This window comes from Elephantulus edwardii, unplaced genomic scaffold (genome assembly GCF_000299155.1).
Source record: "Elephantulus edwardii isolate Elephantulus edwardi_28Jun2011 unplaced genomic scaffold, EleEdw1.0 scaffold00016, whole genome shotgun sequence".
Taxonomy (NCBI): domain Eukaryota; kingdom Metazoa; phylum Chordata; class Mammalia; order Macroscelidea; family Macroscelididae; genus Elephantulus; species Elephantulus edwardii.
The window spans coordinates 23,962,580-23,984,468 of NW_006399766.1; positions in this window are offsets into that span (position 1 = coordinate 23,962,580).

The following is a 21,889-nucleotide window of genomic DNA, read 5'->3' on the forward strand; positions in this document are numbered from 1 at the left end:
AGGGGGGGAGGGGTTTGTGCGGGGAGAAGCGTGCAACAATGAATGAATGGAATCCCAAAATCTCTGTAGATGTTCATTGAAATGAAAAATAAACAACCTAAATTAAAAAAAAGACCATGAATAAAGCTATTACAAGCAAAAAAAAAAAAAACCACCAAAAATAAAACCACTCCAACATGAATCTTTCAGGTTAAAACCAGCATATTGGCAGGGAGTGCATCAGTTCTTTAGAGAGTTCTCAGACTGAACCTGTTTCCTTGGCTTTTCCAGCTTCTAGAGGCTGTCTGTATCCCTTCTCATTTGGCTCCTCCTTCCATCTTCAAAGCCAGCAATGGCTAGTCAAGTCCTTACAGGCATCAACACTCTGATCTTCTCTTCTGCTCCCCTCTTTCATATTTAAAAGGCCCTTATGATTGTACTAGACCCAATTAGATAATCCCGAGTATTCTTCCCATGTCTACGTCAAATGATTGCTGTTGTTTTTGTTCATTGTCCTCCAGTCAGAATTGACTCATAGCTGACTCTCCAGAAGTTTTTCAGAGGCTATACTGGAGATTTCTCATCTTTGCTGGATATCTTGCTCATATTGGAGATTTCTCATCTTTCTTTCAAGGAAATTGTGGCTTCAACTTCTTGCCTTTGATTTAGCAGCACAATTCCTTACTCACTAAGCCACCAGAGGAGCCTTAATTCCATCTGTAACTTTTGTTCACCCTTCCTACTTTTTATAGTTAAAGTTATATCAACTTGGCTGGGCCGAGATTTTCTGGTTTGAGAAATAGAATATAATGACCGCTACAGTTTGCTTTGCTATGATGTAATCATCTCTGTAATGAGCTCTTCTGGAAGCAGCTAAACAATTGAAAAGGAGTTTCCTTGCAGGTAAGTGTGCTGCATCAAACATATGTGGAAATTCTGGCAAAACTCTGGGGTTTTGCTCTATCTGGATTCTCCATCTGATCTCCAATTCTTTGCACTTGAGCCAGTGGCCTGAAGCCTGTCTTTTTGGAAGTCCTGAGCTTCCTCAGCCTGGAGTTAGCAGCCCATCATCTTATCAATGATTTTGGATTTGTCTGCGTCTATGGCCAGCAGCCAACTGTCAGACCTGCCAATGGTTAGTTTGTTAGCCCCTGCAGTTACATGAGTCAAGAGAAGCCTCTCACCTGACTCACAGACTGGGGACTTGCCAGCCTCAGTCATGTTCCCTTTCTTCATACTCTAGACTTCCTTTCTAATAAATTGGATATCAGTCGTCCCTGCTCCACACTCACTACTTACTGGGTTCAAGAATTTATTGTACTGGCAACCCAGAACTCAGAAATAATACTTACATTTATGGAGTTTATGAGACTTGAGCATGTTGGAGTTCAAAATCTGTTGTTCGTAGGATTGCTATGAGTTGTAGTTGACTCAACGATACCTAACGGCAACCACAATGAGCTTTATTAGAGAAGTAGCAGATGATGATTTAGATTGGGAATATCTAGGATACAGTTCTTCAACCAGGGCAGCTTCTCTGCTCAGCTGTGCTGAAATTCAGGCCTCTCTGGCCCTTAGCCTCACTGCTTGGCCTCTGCCCTGAGTGGGCAAGTGTCACAAAGTTTTTTAACTGCCAATTATTTGCCACCCTCACTCTGCCTTAGGTGCAAAGGTGCCCAGCTCTAGCTCTGCGGGTTGGCAAATTCAGCTCCCTGAAAAATGCCCTAAGGCACTCACTCTGCCATCAAACATTGAGTATTCTTGCCTTGTGGGCCATGATCCCACAGCTCTGTCTTTTACTGGTCTCCTGGTTCACCACCTCTGCTGTTGCTGCAGTTGCCACAGTCTTCTCTCACATCATCTTGCAACTTGAGAGATTGCACCATCTCTCTGGTTTCCCCGCTCTCTGTCTCTGGTTTGCACAGAAATGTAAAATCTTAAAAGACCACAGCACTCTCTGGCTCTTCTTTCTTGATGATAATCAGATGTCTGTCTTCCATCTTGCTGGGGCTCACATTAACTCGGCTGGGATGGCAAAAGTGACCAATCTTCATGTTAGCGTTGTACACAACTTATCTGCTTGATTCCAGTCAATAGGTGACATTTACCTTATTTATGTTACTAGCAAGATATTCAGCCCTCTTGATTGATCACAAACTTCTCAGATTTGCATATTATCACTCAGCCTTGTGGTAAAAATGACAGACAATAGCTTAGAAAAGGATTGTTGTTTTGTGCTATTGATTGAGCCTGCTACAACGCATAGCAACTTTATGAACAACAGATCTGAACCTTGCCTAATCCTGCACCATCCTCGTGATCACAGCCACGCTCGAGCCCATTGTTGTAGTCATGGTGTCACTCAAATTCTCTGGAACTCTTTCTCTAAGTCTTCATATTTCCCAGTGCAATGGCTTTTTCCTAGGACTACCCCCTCTTGACAACATCCCCAAAGTATATGAGACAAAGTTTTACCATTCTCACCTCCAAAAAAGCACCCTGGATGCACTGCATCCAAGACAGACTAGTTTATTCTTCTGGCTACAAGTAATCACGGTTCACATGATTATGTGGCTGGAAGTTCCAAATTTGTACCGTAGGCCGGTGACTCCGGAAGGATTTAATGGTGTAGTCTTGGGGTACAAGTTTTTTCTTCTCAGAGAAACCTCCCTTTGTGTCCTTCAAAACATTGTAGCCAAAGGGGGGTGATGGGAGAAAGAAGGTAAAAAGAATGCCAGGTAACTAAATACCAACAACAAAAAAGTGTGTTCTTTTTCTGAGTATTTAATGGCTATGGTGTTTGTCACTATTTCAGAATTTGTAGTTTGTTGGGATTTATGTCTTCACTCTAAATAAGCATTCATGTTGGCACCTCAAAAACAAAACCAAAACCATTCAACTCGTTGGATGACACTCAGCCACATTATAAAAAGTAATCTCGTTTGCATCTGATTGTAGATGCTAATACTCTCTATAAACCCTCTTCAAAGTAAAACTTAGTGTTTGATTTAGTAACTGGCAACTATAACTTAGCCCAGTTGACAGATAAGGCTAACCATGATGAATAACTTATTTTTTCTTTGCTTTTCCATAGATGATAGAAAATAAAAACCCTTTCTAAATATCTAAGTCAGCAGAGGGATGCACTTTTATCACAGCTCGATCTATCCCTCTCTCCCAAAACAAAGCTAAACAAACAGACAAAATATAAGAAGAGATCTCTCAGAAAACCTTTGATTTTTGTGCCAGTCCCACTAATTCAAACAGTTTCAAGAAATCTACAGAGAAAGAATCCCTCTTTTGTGACTGATGTGAAAAATCTCATTTATCATCATTTGCAAAGATCCAGTGAGGGAAAGCTCTATCTCTTAGGCCTTCCAATTTGTACAATAAATAGCCAGACTCTAGATATTTCACTCATGTAAAGAAAAAGTCATTACCCCAGACAGTTAAGTAAATTGGTAAAAGTTCTACAGTCGATGTGTAATCACTGTTTAGTTCTTTGTTATGTTCCTGACAACTTCTGTTTCTGGCCTCCTGTTGCTCAGGGCAGAGGCAATATTTCTAGTTTCCATCATGATTGGCTTTTATTAGGAGCCAAGAAGCTTGGTCTAGATTAAAACGGTGCTGGTGAGCATAGAGAACACTGAGAAAGGTCAGCAGGTTAGATGAGCAAATTGCCACCAAATGGAGGATGTGACCTCAATTTTTCCTTTAGCAGAGAGGACCTATGGCTGAGAAGTTCTTGGGAGCATAGCAGTTGTTTTAAACAGAGGAATACACAGAGGAAATATCTGATAGGCCTCGGAGCACATGAATCTTCATCTCAATGCTCACTGGTTTATTTTTTATTGAAATCGCCCAGTCATGTCAAATCTCTGTTTAGACTCCAAAGTTTGACTTATATCAAATTATTAAATTAAGCTCAGTACCTTCTGGTTAGTATGTAATATATTTGAGAGTGGAATAAAGACAATTTGACCATATTTACCATAGAATTGAAACAACATAATAACAACTACTTATTAAAGTTTATAAACATCTAATTGAAAGGCTAAAAGAGAAGGCATTTTTATATTTTGCTGGTAACTACAATCTAGTATTTTAAGCTTTCCAGATTTTTGTCAATTGTTAAGTTTTTGTCTACAATGGCTGTTTTTGCTGTTGGTTGTTGCCATGAACTTGACTCAGACTCATGGCAATCTTATGGACAACAGAATTAAATCTTTCCCAGTCTTGTGCTAACTTTTTGATTGTTGATATGTTTGTTGCAGCTATTGAATCAATTAATCTCATTGAGATTTTTCTCATTTTACTGCACTTCTACTTTACCAAACATGGTGGTTTTTTCCCCCAGGGCTTTGTCTTTCCTTAATGATGTGTCCAAAGTAGTTGAGTTGAAGTGTCACTATCCTTACTTACTTCTCCCAAGACAGACCTGTTCGTTTTCCTACAACACATCATAATTAGTATTTTCCACCAACATCATACATAATTCTAATACATCAATTCTTCTATCTTTTCTTTCCACTGTCTAGCTTTGTATACATACCTATTTATTGAAAAGAACATGATTTAAGTTAACCAAATTTTGGTCATCAAAGTGACAACTTTGTGTTTTGCTTTTTTTTTTTTTAATTTTAGTCTTTAGTAACAGACTTGTCCAAAGCAATATGCCATTTAATTTCTTGCCAGCTGCCTCTATGGACAATGATTATTGATTTAAGCAGAATGAACTTGTCGGTAATTTCACTTTCCTCCCATTTATTATGATATTGCTTATCCGTCCTAATGTGAGGATTTTTGCTTTCCTTCACATTCAAGTCTATGTAGAATCCAGAAAGCAAATACTTCAGACTTTGTGGGGCAGATGGCCTATGTTGTAACTGCTCAGTACTGCTGTTGCAGCACCAAGTCAGCCATATCAAAACAAAACCCCACAACTGTCGAGTTTATTCCACCCCATGGCAACCCTCTGTTGGATTTCCAAGACTGTAAATTTTTATGGCAGCAAACTGTCCATATTTCTTTCATTAAGAAGCTGGTGGATTCAAACCACTGGACTTTTTGTTAACAGCCTGTGATGTTATGCACTAAGCCACCAGAGCTACTAAATACAGCTATCTTCATGATATGTATAAATGAATGTGAGGGATTTGGTTCCAATAAAATCTTACGTATGAGACCATTATTGTAGAATGAGTATGAGGATCCAAGGAGGGGTGAAGAGGTGTTTATTCATAGGGTCACACAATTTGATGGGTGGATAAAGGAAAGGAGAAAGATCTAGTGTGAAAAACAATGTATACCAACTTTGTAAGTAAACCAACTGTTGTTGTTGTTATGTGCCATTGAGTTGCTTGCGATCATTGCGACCCTATGTACAACAGCCCTAAACCCTGCTCTATCCTGTGCCAATCACACTGTCTCCGACACACCCCGATTACCCCAGTCACTGACTCAATCCACCTCATAAAGGGTCTTCCCCTCCTGTGCTATCCTTCCATCCTACCAAGCATGATGTCCTTCTCCTAGGACCTGTCCCTCCTTACAACATGTCCAAAATATGTGAGATGTAGCCTCAGAATCCTTGCCTCCAAGGAGCAGCCTGGTTTAACCCTCTTCAGGATGAACTTGTTTTCTTAGCAGTCCATGGTACCCTCAGTACTCTTCTCCAATACCACAGCTCAAAGGCATCAATTCACCTTCTATCCTCTCTGATTCATAACAAGTGAATGCAAAGACCATGGCCTGTATCAGACACACCTTAGTCTCCAGAGAGACACCATTCTCTTCAGTACTTTGGAGAGGTCCCTAACGGCAGACTTTCCCATCATAATACATCTTTTAATTTCCTGGCTGCTGGTGCCAAGAGTGTTGACTGTGGAGCCAAGCCAACTAAAGCTGTGAACAATCTTAAAAATAATAATGCTGAACATTGAAAAAAATCTTATTTACAAAAATAGAGGACTCTATATGGCCAGTGGGCAGGCTATAGTTTCTTGATTTCTAGTCTAAGAGATAAGAATAAAAATGATCAACTCAATTTTTTGTAGATTTTTTAAAATGAATTTTAATGAAAGTTTACAGAGACTTAGGGTTTCCAGTAATTTATTATTGCACTTTGCTCCCTACTGACCCCTCCACCCCAATTCACTCTTCTCCTTGAAAAGAAAAACTCTTTCATTGTTATGCAATCCCTCCCCCCCCCAACCCCCAAGTCCACTCCACTGTGCAGTCTTCACTCTGGACTTCTGTAATGAGAAGAATACCCATTCATATGTCCCTTTTAAACAGTTCTCTTCCTCATCTGTTTCAATGAAATTATACATCATTCCTCCCCTCCTTTTCTGTCTTCCCTCAACCCTAATGTCAGTTCCATTTTACAATAGTGGCCCTATACAATATTTGTCCTTTTGTGATGGAGATATTTCATTCAGCATAATTTCCTCCAGGGTCATCCATTTTTGCAATAATATTTCATGAGTTCCTTGTTTTTCAATGCTGCATAGTATTCCATTGAGTGAATGAGTATATCAGAGCTTCTCTAGCCATTCGTTTGTTGATGGGCACTTGGGTTGTTTCCAGCTCTTTGCTATCATGAACAAAGCCACAGTAAACATGTATGTGCATATACCTGCTTGGGTGACAGTTGATCAACCCAATTTTGATAATTAGCTATAAAATTCAAGGAGACAGAGAAAGTCATTCATCCAGTCTGGTGAACTGGAACAGCTGTCCAAAGCATCGTCACTTTTAATTTTAAACAATCCTGGTGCTTTCAGCATCTTTACTTGGTCTCTTTGCTGTTCCCTAGTGTATCAGAATGCCACAAGATCCATGGCAGAAATGAGAAAAATTGTGGGTGGAGGCTGTTAGGTTCTGGGGCCAGTAAATGCTTTAAGGAGATGGCATCATTTGATTCATTATAAGTAATGGCTATGAATCATGTAAGACATACATCTGATAGTTTTGTTTTGTTCTCCCTAACAAAGGACAACAACTTCCTTCAGCATAACAAAATAGATATATATTATCTCTATCATTGTTTGACAAGGAAGGAAGAATCCAGCGAACACTGGATTCTATTCTTTCTCTACTACATAAAGCAAGCATTTGGATTATCGAGTTCAATTGTGGTGATTCTCTCCTTGAATAGAAAAAAATGTTCCCCTCTCTCAGTATCTCTGATTTTTTAAAGTCAATTTAGTGCTAAGGGCCAGATTTTAATCTTAAATGTCAAGTACACTTACAAATGTCAAGTGCACATATAAATGTCAAGTGAACTGTATCGCTCCCTGTATCCTCTTCCTGCTGAAGTATTGAGGTATTGAAAGCACCACACAGAAGACCCGGGACTTGAGAATCTCAGTTCTTAATGAAGTTTGTTCTTGTGCTGGAGGCATAGCTATCTAGTTAGACGTTATATTCACTCTGCAGCCACACAATGAAATTGGAACCATTTTCAGAGTTTGAGTCAATGAAGCGCGTACTTGTTTATAAGAAGCTACACAGAAAGTGCGAGCCCTCTTGATGAATTTTTTTGAAAGCCTTAAAAGAAAATAGGATTGACAGAGGGGGGAAAACCTATTCCAGGGAAAATTGCTTGTGTGTCCATTGGACAATATTTTCAAATGACCTTTGGAATTCCTGTTTATAAGGACCAGGAACACCTTGGCCTTGCTGGTAAGGTAAGTGACTCCTTCCTGTTTTTGTCAAGGACTATATTTCCACAATTTATACTTTTCCTGAAATATATCTTTCCCCCGACTCCAAACCCAGTTCTTTGGGTTTTTACTAAGTATGCAGAAATAATACGGGATGAATTTGCTGCACATGCATGCACTTCTTCTTTTATCCATTTGTTGCTGTTGTGTGCTGTTGAGTCGGAACCAACACATAGCTGACACTCCAGCAGCTTTTCAGAGACACTTAATCACAGGGAAGGAGATTGCTCATCCTTCTCCCTTAGAGCAGCTGGTAGATTTGAACCTCATGCCTTTGGGATTGCAGTGCACTTTCTTACCACTAGGCCATCAGAGCCCCCAGAGCTTCCTTTTATGCAGTTAGTAAATGTTTATTGACTGTGCACCATGTGTTGGGTGCTGGACAGACACAACAGTAAACCCAGAGCTTGTCTTCTAATGGATTAGCCAGATCTTAAATAATTCATCACTCAAGTAACAGTCAGTTATGAACTGTGATAAATGCTATGAGGGAGAAATAGCAACCATTCACTACCCAAGAAGGGGAGCAAGAGGGTATCAGGCAGAGAAAACTGCAGGAACAAAATCCTTAAGGAGGGAAAGAGCTAGAGAATTTTAAGTAGAAGGATGTATCCTGACCTAAGGAGTGAGCAGAAGAATGACGTTAAGAGTCATTCCTTTGGTAAATATTATGAGTCTACCGAGAGCCTTTCTACATACTAGGGATACAATGAAGAAAGAGGAAAATAGAATCCTTGACCTCACAGAGCTTACATTCTAGTTTAGGAGAGAGAATTTTAAATTTGATAATAAAATATTCCTTTAATTTCCTTCAATGATAAGTGGTCTGAAGAAAATAAAGTTCAGTGATCAATGTGGCCCTTGTCAGAAAGGCCTTGTCAGCAAATACTGAACAGAATTCCAGACAGTGGGCTCATCAGATGAGAACATATTAGTGTGGTTTGTTTTTATATACTTTATTTTACTTAAATGTTCTCACCAACCTCAGGAATCAGGACCTGGGAATTTGTGTTGAGTTCCCAATTTATATAGATATATAAGGATAAGGTTCATTCTGGACAATTCTTTTGCGTCTGTAAATAAAGTAATAGAAAACTAACCCCTTACAACAAACAGCTCAGTAGTAGGAAATTAGTTTCTGCCTTAAATGCTCTGTAATCTCTGTAATCATCTGACATTAACGCTTTGTATTACCTTAAACAGGGATCTCTGATGGTCTAGTGGTAAAGTTGTGGATCCAAGTGAGATGAAATTCTTGACAATTTCAGTCTTTTCTCCATCTTTCATGATGTTGCCTAATGGTCCAGTGTTGAGAATTTTTGTTTTCTTGATATTGAGACATTATTCACATTGTAGGTGGTAGTCCTTGATCTTCTGCTTCAGGTACTTCAGGTCCTCCTCACTTTCAGGAAGCAAGCTTGTGTTATCTGCATAATGCAGGCTGTTCACAAGTCTTCTTCCAACCTTGATGTCACATTCTTCTTCACCGTGTCCAGCTTCTCATATGATTTTCTCAATATACAAATTGAATGGATATAGAGAAAGGATAGAGCCCTGATGCACACCTTTCTTGATTTTAAGCCATGAGATCTCTGTTGTTGTTGTTGTTGTTGTTGTTGTGTGCCATCGAGTTAAAAGTGGCCTATAGCTGACCCTCTAGCACGTTTTCAGAGGTAGTTAATTGCACAAGAGGAGAATGCCCATCCTTCTCCTGCAGAACAGCTGGTGGATTTGAACCATGGGCCTTCAGGATTGCAGTGGAATTTTTTACCACTAGGTCACCAGAGCTCTCTGTGCGTTCTCTGTTAAGAATTATAAAATAGAGAAAATCAGTTGTGATTCTTTAGGAAGGTGCTGTAGAGATATTCCAGCCATGCCTAGAAGCAGAATTTTTGCTTTGGTTAAAAAATATGAAACTATATACTATAGATTGGCAAGTAAGCTGTGCTTATCTTTTTTAGTGGGTTGTTCTTGTTATTATTAGGTGTCGTTGAGTCGAGTATGACTACTCATAGCGACCCTATGAACATCGTATCTAAACCCTATTCTGTGCCATCTTCATAATCATTAGCACACTCAAGCCCATTGCCATAGTCACTGTCAACCCACCTGGCTGAGGGGCATCCTTTCCTTGACCATCCCTCCACCTTCCCAAGCATGATGTCCCTCTCCAAGGAATAAACTTTCATAGCAGTATGCCCATAGTATGTAACACGAAGCTTCGTCATCTCTGTTTCCAAGGAGCTCTTTGTGCACCTTCTCCAAGACATATTTGTTTGTTCTTTTGACAATCCATGGGCTATTTGGCACTCTTCTCCAATACCACAGTTCAGAGGCATCAATTCTTCTTTTGTCATCTTTAAGTTACTGTTTAGCTCTTAGAGCCATAGCATGTGAAAAGACTATGGCCTGAATCAAGCACACCTTAGTCCTCAAACTGACATCATTGCTCCTCAATAATTTGAAAAGATCCTTGACTACAGACTTTCCAAGTGAAATAAGTTTCCTGATCTCTGCTCCACTGGTTCCAAGTGTATTGATTGTGGATCCAAGTAAGATGAAGTCGTTAAGAATCTCGATTTTTGCCGGTCCATCATGATGTTGCCTTTTAGTCCAGTGGTGAGGATCTTTGTTTCCTCATTTGAGATTCAATCCATAATGAAGCACTGAGTGCTTCAAGTCATCCTCATTTTCTGCAAGCAAAGTTAAGCCATTCATCTGCATAAGGAAGGTTACTGATGAGTCTCTATTCCAGATGCCACATTCTTCTTCACAGAGTCCAACTTTTCGAATAGTTTACTCAGCATACAAGTTTAATAGGCATGGAGAAAGGATACAACTCTGACACACTGTGCAGTGCTTCCTTGCTCTATTCTCATAACAGCTCTATTCTCTAGGTATAAGTTTCACATGAGCACAATAAAGTGTCCTGGAATTCCCATTTTTCTCAATGCTAGCCGTAATTTGTCATGATGCACGCAGTTAAATGTCTTTGCATAGTCAATACAACATACATAGAAATCCTTCTGGTATTCTCTGCTTTCAGCCAAGATCCATGTGACATCAGTAATGATATCCTGGGTGCCACACCTCTTCTAAATCCAGCTATCTTGCATTATTCCAAACTTTCTTTACCTCTTTTATTCCTAAGGATAGAGTAAAATATATGATTTACCATGCATTTTATGCATACATAAAGTGCTAAAACCTGATTTAGATAAACACGCACAGGGGAAATTATTACAAACTAGGTACAAATTACTGTTTATTTAAAAGATCTCTTTTAAGGGAGCTCTGGTGGCCTAGTGGCAAGAAGCTGTGCTGCAATCCTGAAGGCGCATAGTTGAAATCCACCAGATGCTCTGCTGGAGAAGGACTGGCAATCTCCTCCTGTGCCAGCTGGATCCGATTCTCCTGTACACAACAAGAAAACAAAAGACCTTTTCTCCCTTGTGGGAACCTTTCTCTTCAGAAAACTTACAGATGCTCACAGTCACCTCAAGGAGCTGTTGATGTGGCTTGACTGAGAATTAGTATAATGAGGGTGCCACCTTCAGGCTTACTGAAAAGGAGGTACCCGCTCTGGGAATTGAGGAGATTAGAGAAACAGATTCATGGAAGTAAGCTTCTGCCTGCCAAGGAAGATGGCATAATTCAGAAGTGATGTCTGGTAAAGAGATGCACACTGGCTACGAGTTAAGTTAACGATTTCAGGATTTGTGATGAACCCATATTAAGCTGCGCAGATTACTTTGCAATAATTGGAAACAGTCATTTTGGTATTTTTACAATGATCTGCATCCATTCAGTGCTCCATATGCTCTATTTTATTGACCTGTTCATAAACGAATTTCTGGAAGGAATAAAAATGCAATGTGCTCTTATCAAAGTTGATGAATGACTAGAATCCAAATGTAAAATGTTTTCTATTCCATTTTGCTTACTCTGTCGTCTTGGAAATGCTTAGATAAACAAGAGTGTGTCATTTACTTACAAAGCCAAAGCAAAATCAATACATGAACTTTTGTGCTTCCATTCTCTGTTGTTGATAGGCATGACAATGATTAAACCAAATGCTTTGGTTTTAATCCAATTATTAATGGATATTTGCAGCTCTTTCTCATTTTGAATCTTGCCATATCAGCAGATGAAGGTCCTGGAGTGGCTGGAAGCTTTATCCCATCAGCTTTGTTAAGGTAGATCCTACTTTAAAGAGGCAGCTCTTCCCCAGTTGTATTTTGAGTACTTTCCACCCTGAGGGGCTCATCTTCCAGCCCTATATCAGATGATGAACTATTGCTATTTATAAGGTTCATAATCTAAAAACTCATTGTTATTGGATCAGTTCTGCCTAAGTAAACTTCTCTCGGGTTTCCAAAGTCACAAATCAAAACAGGAGTAGACTGGTATCTTTCTCTCTTTCATAGAGCACATTCACCAGAAAGGTATTTCTCTCAAGAATGTTCTTAGGTTTGAACTCGGAGAAGAAAGAAGGGAATTTTCCTCCTGTAAACATTTACAGCCTAGGAAATGCAATGAAGGGTCAGAATAGAATTCAACAGCAGTGGGTTAGAATTTTCTTAGCATTTCACTTTCTGAGAGAATAATTTCCATTCCCTTCTCTTCTAGGCATGGCTATAATATGGTGAGCCTCAAAACCCCCCTCATTGCTGTTGCGATTGAACCGAGCTGAGCCTTCATTGGTTTCTGGGGCTGTAATTTCAAAGTACCTGGTGATTTCAACCTCCAGAGAGGTGCAGCCTGGGGGTTAGGAGTGCAACTTTCTATGCACTGCACCCCCACAGTTCGCTGTATGGTCAACAACATGCAGATTTCCTACCGCCAAGTACAATGGCTGCTTGAAAAGTAGTTGATTGCTAGGCTTCTTTAAACTGTTCATTTCTATATCACTTCATTGAGTTTGCCTTATTTTATGTCTCTGGTAAGGCCCCTTGTCATACATACTGCACAAATAACACCGCTCTCTCTCCTTTAATATGTATCCCATTTAATACCTTTGTTTAATGTTTATTTTAACCAACAGTCTGCAAGCTCTTGAGACTACCAAGGTTTTTCTCATCAGTGCTCAGTGTGATATTTGGCATTGAAGGTTGAATGGCTCAACCTTCAATGTTGAAGAACTCAACACATGTTGAATGATTAATCATTTTCAGTTATTTATTTGTTATGGAGCTCTGGCGGCCTAGTAATAAGGAGTTGTGTTGCCAACTCTAAGGCACGGGGTTCAAATACACCAGCCCCACAGGAGAAAGATGAATGATTTACTGCCTTTGAAAACCCTCCGGACGGTCAGCTCTAGGTTGGTTCCTACTGAATGGCACCTAACAATTTATTTGTTAGCAAAACACAATAAACATTCATTAGATGCTGAGCTCTGGTGGTTTGGGACCTCTCAAATGCATGGACTTGACATTGGACCTGCTACACATCACCTTGAATTCTTGGACTTGGTGAACCATTTCTACTTCTTTGTATTCTTCAGAGGTCATGGGTTTAAATTGAAGGCCAGGATTCAATTGGTGAGTGTGTGTCTGAGCATGCACAGATGTATGGTATCATCCCTTCAGATGCTAGGGAATGAGGCATTTGCCCTCTTGCCTTCAGTCAAAACCACAACCTTCTCCACGGTGTTTAGCTAAATAGAGTAAATGGAGCGATTTTACTGATGTGTTGAAATTTATTAGTGGAGAAAGAATTCCAGAAACTGAAAATGGAAATTGAGATAAATCAAAAGCCTCCTTTCACATCTTCCAGGATACCATTTCATCTTGACAATCTTTTCTAAAATGCATTCGAACAGACTAAAGATGAAACAGAGATTGCTCATGTCTCTTGACCCCGAGCCATTTATAGGAGAGCAGCTTTTAAAACAGGAATATTTTGGACGCTAACAACTGCACCTTTGAAATGGCATGAAACACAGTGTTTAGAACTGCAAATATCACTGACATTTCTAAAGTACAAACAATGTTTAATAGCATGCCAGTAGATTTATTGCGTGCACAAACATAGGTATTGCTTAGAAGTTTATGATATTTAACTCTTATTAAAGAAATCAGAGGAAAACTCACTATAGACCTGATCTGTGTAATCAGAGGTAGGTATATTAGAAGGACTGCAAAACTCTAATGTTTCAATAAATATGCCAGATATCTGTGCTCTGAGCCCAGATTGTTGCTTTGTAAGTAGGTATCAATCTTCACTACTTGCTATGTTCAACCTTTCTTAGTCTGTGATTAGGATCCATCTGTTCAGCTATATTTGTTAGTTTGTTTTCTGATGGCATAAATCCTTTAAAAATGTTCATCTCCAAGTGGTGTCATGATACCTCCTGGGTTCTATTTGTCAGACCAATAATAGTAAAATAGTCTTTCTTTAACCATAGAGAACAGGAACTTAAATATGCAAAACCAAATGTGTAACTTCCGCTGAGGCTGGAGCTACCTCGTGATGCTCCTGGCAGACTGGACAGAAGGGATAGTAGTAAATGGGAAAGATGACCAGGGCTTGGGATCATCAGTGTCCCACCCAAGTCAACAGAAGGAAAAATGATTGTCTACACGTTGTCATGCAGGAGGAGCTAACACCCCGGACTCCCAGTCTTTATTAACATGCTTGCTGACATTGAGTCAATTTCCACTCTCGGCAGTCTGCCATTAGGTTTCTGAGGCTATAAATCTTCCCCCCCCCCATTGCAAATACCTTTTATTTTTAAAAAATTTATTATTAATTTCAATGAAAATTTACAGAGACTTTGGATTTCCATTCACTCACTGTTGCACTTTTCTCCCTTCCCAACCCTCCCCCCCCCAGTACACTACCTGTTGCAGACTGAGGATAAAGTAATTTTATAATTATTAATAATGAGACAGACAGGAATGAGATAGAACAGAGAGCATAAGACGGGGCCAGCAGTTCTCAACTGAAGGGCCTCAAGCCATGTTTCCCTGTGTATTTACTGATAATCAGGGGAAGCAAATCATAAAAAGAATTCCTTGTAAATGAAGCCGAATTTTTCTCTATTGTCAACCTAATGCTCTAGCTCAGGAAGTATTTCACAGGTAGTAACACTCCCTCTGTAGGGGGGCCCTAGCTGTCTCCTGTCTGCAGGGAACAAACAGCTCATTTTCTGGGACCTGCCACAAGAGAAATCCTTACTTATAAATTTGTAATTCCTTCAATTCCTGAACAAGGGTTTTCATATAATCTTTGGTATGAAGTTTGGATTCCCATAACTACCCTCTTGGAAAAGTAAAAGAAAAATTCTTTCATTGTTTTACAATCCCTCCTCCTAGGTCCACTCCACTATGCAGCCTTCGCTCTGGACTCCTGTCATGACAAAAATACCTAATTACATATCCGTTTTAAACCGTTGCCGCAAATGATGGCTATTGTCATCCTGCACATTTTAATTAATAAAAAAAGGAAGATCATTCATATGACAGTCATAAACAATTGAAAAAAAATGTGTTTCTAAGCACAGTCGTCAATTTTAAAAGTGTGCAGCAATGTGTTAAACAGTTTTCTCCCTCATCTGTTTCAATGCAGTATACATTATTAAACCCATCTTTCTCAGTCTCCCCCCAACCCCGAGGTCAGTCCTGTTTTACAACAGTGGCACCATGCAGTATTTGCCCTTTTTTTGACTGAGATACTTCACTCAGCATAATGTCCTCCAGGGTCACCCATTTTGAATAATATTGCATGAGTTTCTAGTTGAGGCTGTAAATCTTTATGGGAGGAAACTGTCCATTTTTCTCTCACAGAACAGCTTGTAGATTTGAAATGTCAACCTTTTGGTTAACAGTCCAATACATTATGCATTGTGCCACCAGGGCTCCTTCTTTCCATTTAGAGGAGGGGAGTTTGGTGATTCCTCAGGAGTGGAAAATGTTTAAAATATGGACAGGTTTTAGTTCCATTTAACATTTTCCAAGTTGGTATACTTACAGAAAATTTTCCCCCTTAAAGGCTCTCTTTTATCTTTTTGTATGTGCTGTGAGAAAGGAATATTAGGAAATATTTTTTTTTCTTCTTCATTCAACTACATTGAATTCTTCTATGAAATCAATTAAGGTGATATGAGAGAGGTGACCACTGGATTTTCCCAAAATAAAATCTGTGGTGAAGTGATATTCACACTCACTGCTATAGCATAGTGGAAGAGGTAGCCAGCCTCCTCGGAGAGGGGCTTTTTGATCTTCACTTTACTGAAGACAATGATGGGAATCATGGGCAAATCATATCAGCACTTTGGCTGTAAAGTGGAGCTGAGAAATAGGGGTGGCAAGCACAATGAAGATTTTAAAAGAAAATTGGAGAATGCCAGTTAGGGTTTTTTTAGGTGCTATTGCATCTGCTCAGACTACTATCCTCACAGTCTCTGTGGTGTTTAAGCCCACTGATGCAGTCCCTGTGTCAATCCATCTCGTTGAGTGTCCTCCTCTTTTTGGTTGACATTTATCCCTCCCCCGCCTTCCCCCCCCCCAGCCTAATGACCCATCTAGAGACTGCTCTCTCCTGATAACACGCCCAAATTCTGTAAGAAGAAGTCTCATCATCTTTGCCTCTAAGGAACATTCTGGCTGAACTTCCAAGACATATTTGTTCATTCTTCTGACTCAGACGAAAAACTCCCTGCTGACTAGTGGATTCCCACTCAGTGTGACTCTCTATTGGGTCCCCAAGGCTATAAATGGCACGAGAGGAGTTTTTCCTAGCTTAATCCCACAAAGGAACTTGTGGATTTGAACTGCCAGGGATTTCAACCATCTTTTGGATAGCCACACATCACATTTTGGACTATACCACCAGGGCTCCTTCCCATTCTTCTGACAATCCGTGGTATATTCAGTATTTTTTGCCAAAACCACAATTCAAAAGTATACATTCTTTTGTGGTCTCCTTTAATGAATTCAGATTTCACATGCAGATGTTGTTACTGTTTTCATCAAGTCAGAACGGACTACTAACTGACCCTCTAGCAGGTTTTCAGACTATAAATTCCAGGGGAGGAGATTATTCATCTTTCTTCTGCAAAACAACTGCTGGATTCAAACTTCATAGCTTTGGGTTGGCAGCACAATTCCTTACCACTAAGCTACCAGAGCATGTGAAGCACTTGAAAAGAGCACGATTTAGGGCAAGTGTACCTTAGTCTTTGAAGTTAAATCTTTGCTTCTTAACAATTTAAAGATGTCTTTTATAGGATAACTACTCAATACTATACACCCTTCAATTTCTTGTCCATGCTTCCAAGCAATTGTTAAAGTCATACACCTGCAGCATACACTGTCTTTGTACCAATTGGTATCTTGACCTACCAAATCAGAAGCACATTTCCTTACCCTGAAGTATTAATATAGATTTAGCCATTTTAGGATTCAGAGTTAAGAAGCCCTCTGCTGAAGCAAGAAGCAGCTGTACTTATTTTATAGATTTCCCTTTGCCTAACTTGCAACACTTAAAGGGATTCTTGACACTTGACCTTCTTCATACCTGACTCATTTAAAAAACCAATTCTGAACTAAGAAATGACTCACAGGTTTTCATTTAAGTTGAAGTCAAATCTGACCTTTCTTTTGGAGTGATGATTGCTAATCAGGCCAAACCTTGGGAGGTTTTTTGGTAAGGGGATAAAGACAACAGGGGAAATGTCACTTTTGATAGGGAAGATGTTATCAAGTAAAATGCTGGTGACAATAAAACATTGAGCCCCAGCATTTTTGGTCAACCACTTCTCTCACTCAGGAAAAGTGTGTTTTCTAGGAAGTCTTTCCTCTTGAATCTTTGATGTTGGGATGGTTTACCAGTCAGAATTCACTGACTGCTTAGTAAAGTTTAGTGCTTCAAGAGTCCCAAACTGTGCCCCTCATTTTGGAATGAAAAGTGGTGTTCCGACCAGTGTGTTTGAGAGACTTCTGGTGGCCTAATGTGTAAGGAGTTGTTAAACATATGGATTTCTTTTAGTAGGATGTAATTTTCACTATATTGAGTCATTTCCCCATTTATTGAGGTCTCTTTGGAGCTCTGGTGGCTTAGAGATAATAAGCTGTGCTGCAATCCCGAAAGCGTGTGGTTCGAATCCACCAGCTGCTCCACAGAACAATCTCCTGTGTGATTGTCTCTGAAACCCAGCTACGGGTAGATTCTGACTCAGTATTACACAACAACTGTTTCTCGTAGTAATGTTCTTAAGTTTTCTTTATAAAGGCCTTTTGTGTTTCTGCTGTGTCTTATTGTTCTACAAGATCTAACAAGGTTTTGTAGCTGTTGTTGAGTACTTGGGGTTTTCTTTGTATACGATCTTGTCATCAGTGTATAGTGACAGTTGTTCCTCTTTACCAATCTGAATGCCTCTTATTTCCTTCTCTTGTGATATTGCCCTAACAAGTACTTCCAATGTAATACTGAAGAGGAGTGGTAAAAGTGGCCATCCTTGTCTGGTCCTTGTTCACAAGGGGAATGTCTTTCTTCATTGAGAATGATATTAGCTATTGGTTTTGTGTATATTCTTTTCACTATGTTGAGGAAATTCCCTTCTATTTCCATTTTGCTGAGTGTAGGGTGTTGGATTCCTTCTATTCTTATTTTGCTGAGTTTTAGTTCTTGGATTTTGTGGAAGGTCTTTTTAGTGTCAATTGTTAGGATCATGTGGTTCTTGTCCTTTGCTTTGTTTGTGTAATGAATTACATTGATTGTTTTTCTTATGTTGAACGATTCTTGAATAGCTGTTTTGAGTCCCACTTAGCGACAATAAATTATTATTTTGGATTCTGTTGACCAGAATTTTGTGGTGGATTTTTGTATCTATATTCATGAGAGAGATTGGTCTGTAGTTTTCTTTTTTTTACCTGGTTTTAATATTAGAACTATGCTTGCTTTATAGAATGACTCTAGGAGTGTCCCTCCTTTTTCTATTTATTTTTAAAATAATTGAAGTAGAATTGGTGATTTATCTCTGAATGTGTTTGGTAGAATTCAGCTGTGAAGTCATCTGGGCCAGGACTTTGTGTGTGTGAGTCTTTATGACCTGCTCAATTTCTCCTTTTGTGATGAGTCTGTTCAAGTGTTCTATGTCTGTCTGTGTCAATCTGGGTAGAGTGTGAGTTTCAAGGAACTTGTCTATTTCTTCTAGGTTTTCAAATTTATAAAAATATAGCTTTTAATAATATTCCAATATTATAGATTTCATTTTATTTGGTTCTGTTGTGGTTTGACCTTTTATTTTGTTAAGTTTGCCAATAATTTGTCTATTTTATTGACTGCTGGTACAAAGGGTGTTAATTGTGGATCCAAGTAATGCGGTACCACCACCAACCTGCATTATGCAGATGGCACAGCCTTGCTTGCTAAAAGTGAGGAGAACTTTAAACATTTGCTTCAGAAGATCCAAGGCTACAGCCTTCAATATATATTACAACTCAATATCAAGAAGACAGAAATCCTCACTACTGGGCCAGTTGGCAACATTATGGGCTCTAATATATCAGAGATGATAAAGATGGCAAAGGACAGGACAGGGTACAGACCTGCTATTCATAAGGTCTTATTGGGTGTGGTCAGCTAACAACAACCTTAGTCTGGTTATCTGCACAGTGAATGGGCACCAAAAGTACATTTCATTAGCAGGAAAACTTAGGAACCACTGGTAAGGGATCTCTCTATCAACAGCAGAGGTAGAGAATTTAAATATGTAGATTCTTAGGCCACATGGACTCTGAGAGTAGAACCCATCAGTACAGAACCACTGGGTATTCACTGATTGTTTACCTGAACAAAGAAGATAATTCCTTCATTATATCATGTTGTTGTCTTCCTGTAACATCTAGTCAAGTATGGCTCATAGTGACCTGATGACCAATGGACCCTGCACCATCCTCATGAAATCCTACATGGTTGAGCCTATTGTTACAGTCAATGTATGAATCCATCTCACTGGTGTGTGCGATAGGTTCAGAAATATTTCCCAGAGTACTCTTGTTCTCATTCCAAAGAAAGATGACCAAATAGAGTATGGAAATTATTGAACAATATCATTAATATCACATGCAAGCAAGGGTTCTGCTGAAGATTATAAAAAAAACCTACTGGAACATCACATCAACAAGGAACTGCCAGATTTGCAGTGGTATTAGGGATATTATAGCCTAATGTTAGATGTATATTGGTTGAAAGCAGAGAGTACCAGAGGAACGACTATCTGTGTTTCATTGACTATGCAAAGGCATTTGACTGTGTGGATCACAAGAAAGTGTGGCTAACTCTGAGAAGAATGGGAATTCAAGAACATTTGATTGTGCTTATGCAAAACCTATACTTGGACCAGGAGGCAGTAGTCAGAACAGATCAAGGAAACACTGCATGGTTCAAAATTGGGAAGGGTATATGTAAGGGATGTCTACTATCTCCATACCTTTTCAATATACATGCAGAATAGATCATCCGGGAAGCTAGGCTCTATAAGGAGAAGTGTGGCATCAGGATTGGAGGAAGACTCATCAACAACCTACGTTATGCAGATGACACAACTCTACTTGCTGAAAAGAAGAAGGACCTGAGGCGCTTCCTGCAGAAGGTTGAGGACTGCAGACTTCAATATGGATTGAAGCTCAACTTCAAGAAAACAAAGATTTTCACCACTAGGCTGATTGGTAGCATTATGATAATGATAGATGGGGAAGAGATTGAGATTGTCAACAGCTTTAGTTTGCTCAGCTCCACAATCTACATTCTTGGTATCAGGAGCCAGGAAATCAAAAGACGAATTGCACTGGGAAACTATCCTGTCAGGTTTCTCTACAGAGTACTGAAAAGCAATGACATCAGTCTGGAGACCAAGGTGTGCCTGATCCAGGCCATAGTCTTTGCAATTATTTGCTATGCATCAGAAAGCTGGACAATGATTAGGGATGATAGAAAGAAAATTGATGCCTTTGAGTTGTGGTGCTGGGGAAGAGTATTGAATATACTATGGACTGCCAGGAGAACAAACAGATTCATCCTAGAGAAGATGAAACCAGGCTGCTCCCTGGAGGCAAGGATTCTGAGGCTTCATCTGACATGCTTTGGGTATGTTGCAAGGAGAGACCAGTCCATGGAGAGGGACATCATGCTTGGAAAAGTGGAGAGACAGCATAAGAGAGCAAGACCCTTGATACAATGGATTGATTCAGTGACTGGGATAATGAGGGTAGGTGTGTCAAAGACAATAAGGTTGGTACAGAATAGAGCAGGTTTCAATGACACATAACAACAACTCTTTCTAGTTTAAAATGAATGATAGAAATAAAAATCTATAGCTTGTATAAGTGCTGGTGAATAGTGGAAGCTCATAATAACTTTTCAGCAGTAAGTAAGTAATCTTGCTCTTATAAAACATAGGTTACATCAGATGGGAATTAGAAAAAAACCAAGTAAAAAAACTTCTGTAATAAGAATAAAATTCAACATTTATGGTAACAGATATTGTTATAGTCCTTCACTGGTTACAAAAACTAATTTTATATGTATATCATTTCATTTTATCTTGTAACTCCTGAGGCCTATACTTGTCGGCTAAGTCTTATAGCTTAACAAGCCTCAGAGAACACATGCCATCTCCACACAAAACATCTCCCAATCTAATCATCTCTGTCTCCTGCTCTTGCCATAGCTGCTTTCTTATTCTCCAGTGACTCTGTTGCCAGATACTGTCCTAGCAGCCACTAGGAATAGCCACTTAGGGTCAAACAATGGAAAACAGAAGACTTCAAATTTAAGGAAGTTGCATGCTTGTTGTTCTTAAGTTAATGCAGTCAAGTCAACAGGAACTCATATAGATCAAGAACAACAGAACTAACTCATAGCTGACCCTCCGGTGGGTTTTCAAAGGCAATTAAGTGCATGGGAGGAAACTGTCCATCCTTCTCCTGCAGAGAGCTGGTGGATTTGAACCGCATGCCTCTGGGACTGCAGCACAGCTTTATGCCACTAGGCCTCCAGAGCTTCCTAAAACAAGTACATCATAAGAACCAAAACATGACCTGAACTCTATCTCATCTGAATTTAAAAATCATCTCAAGAACAGGTTTGTGGCATTGAACACCAATGACCAAACTTTGGCCATGTTTTTAGAAGCAGTTATTCCTTGGAAAGGGATGTCATGCTTGGAAAGGTGGAGA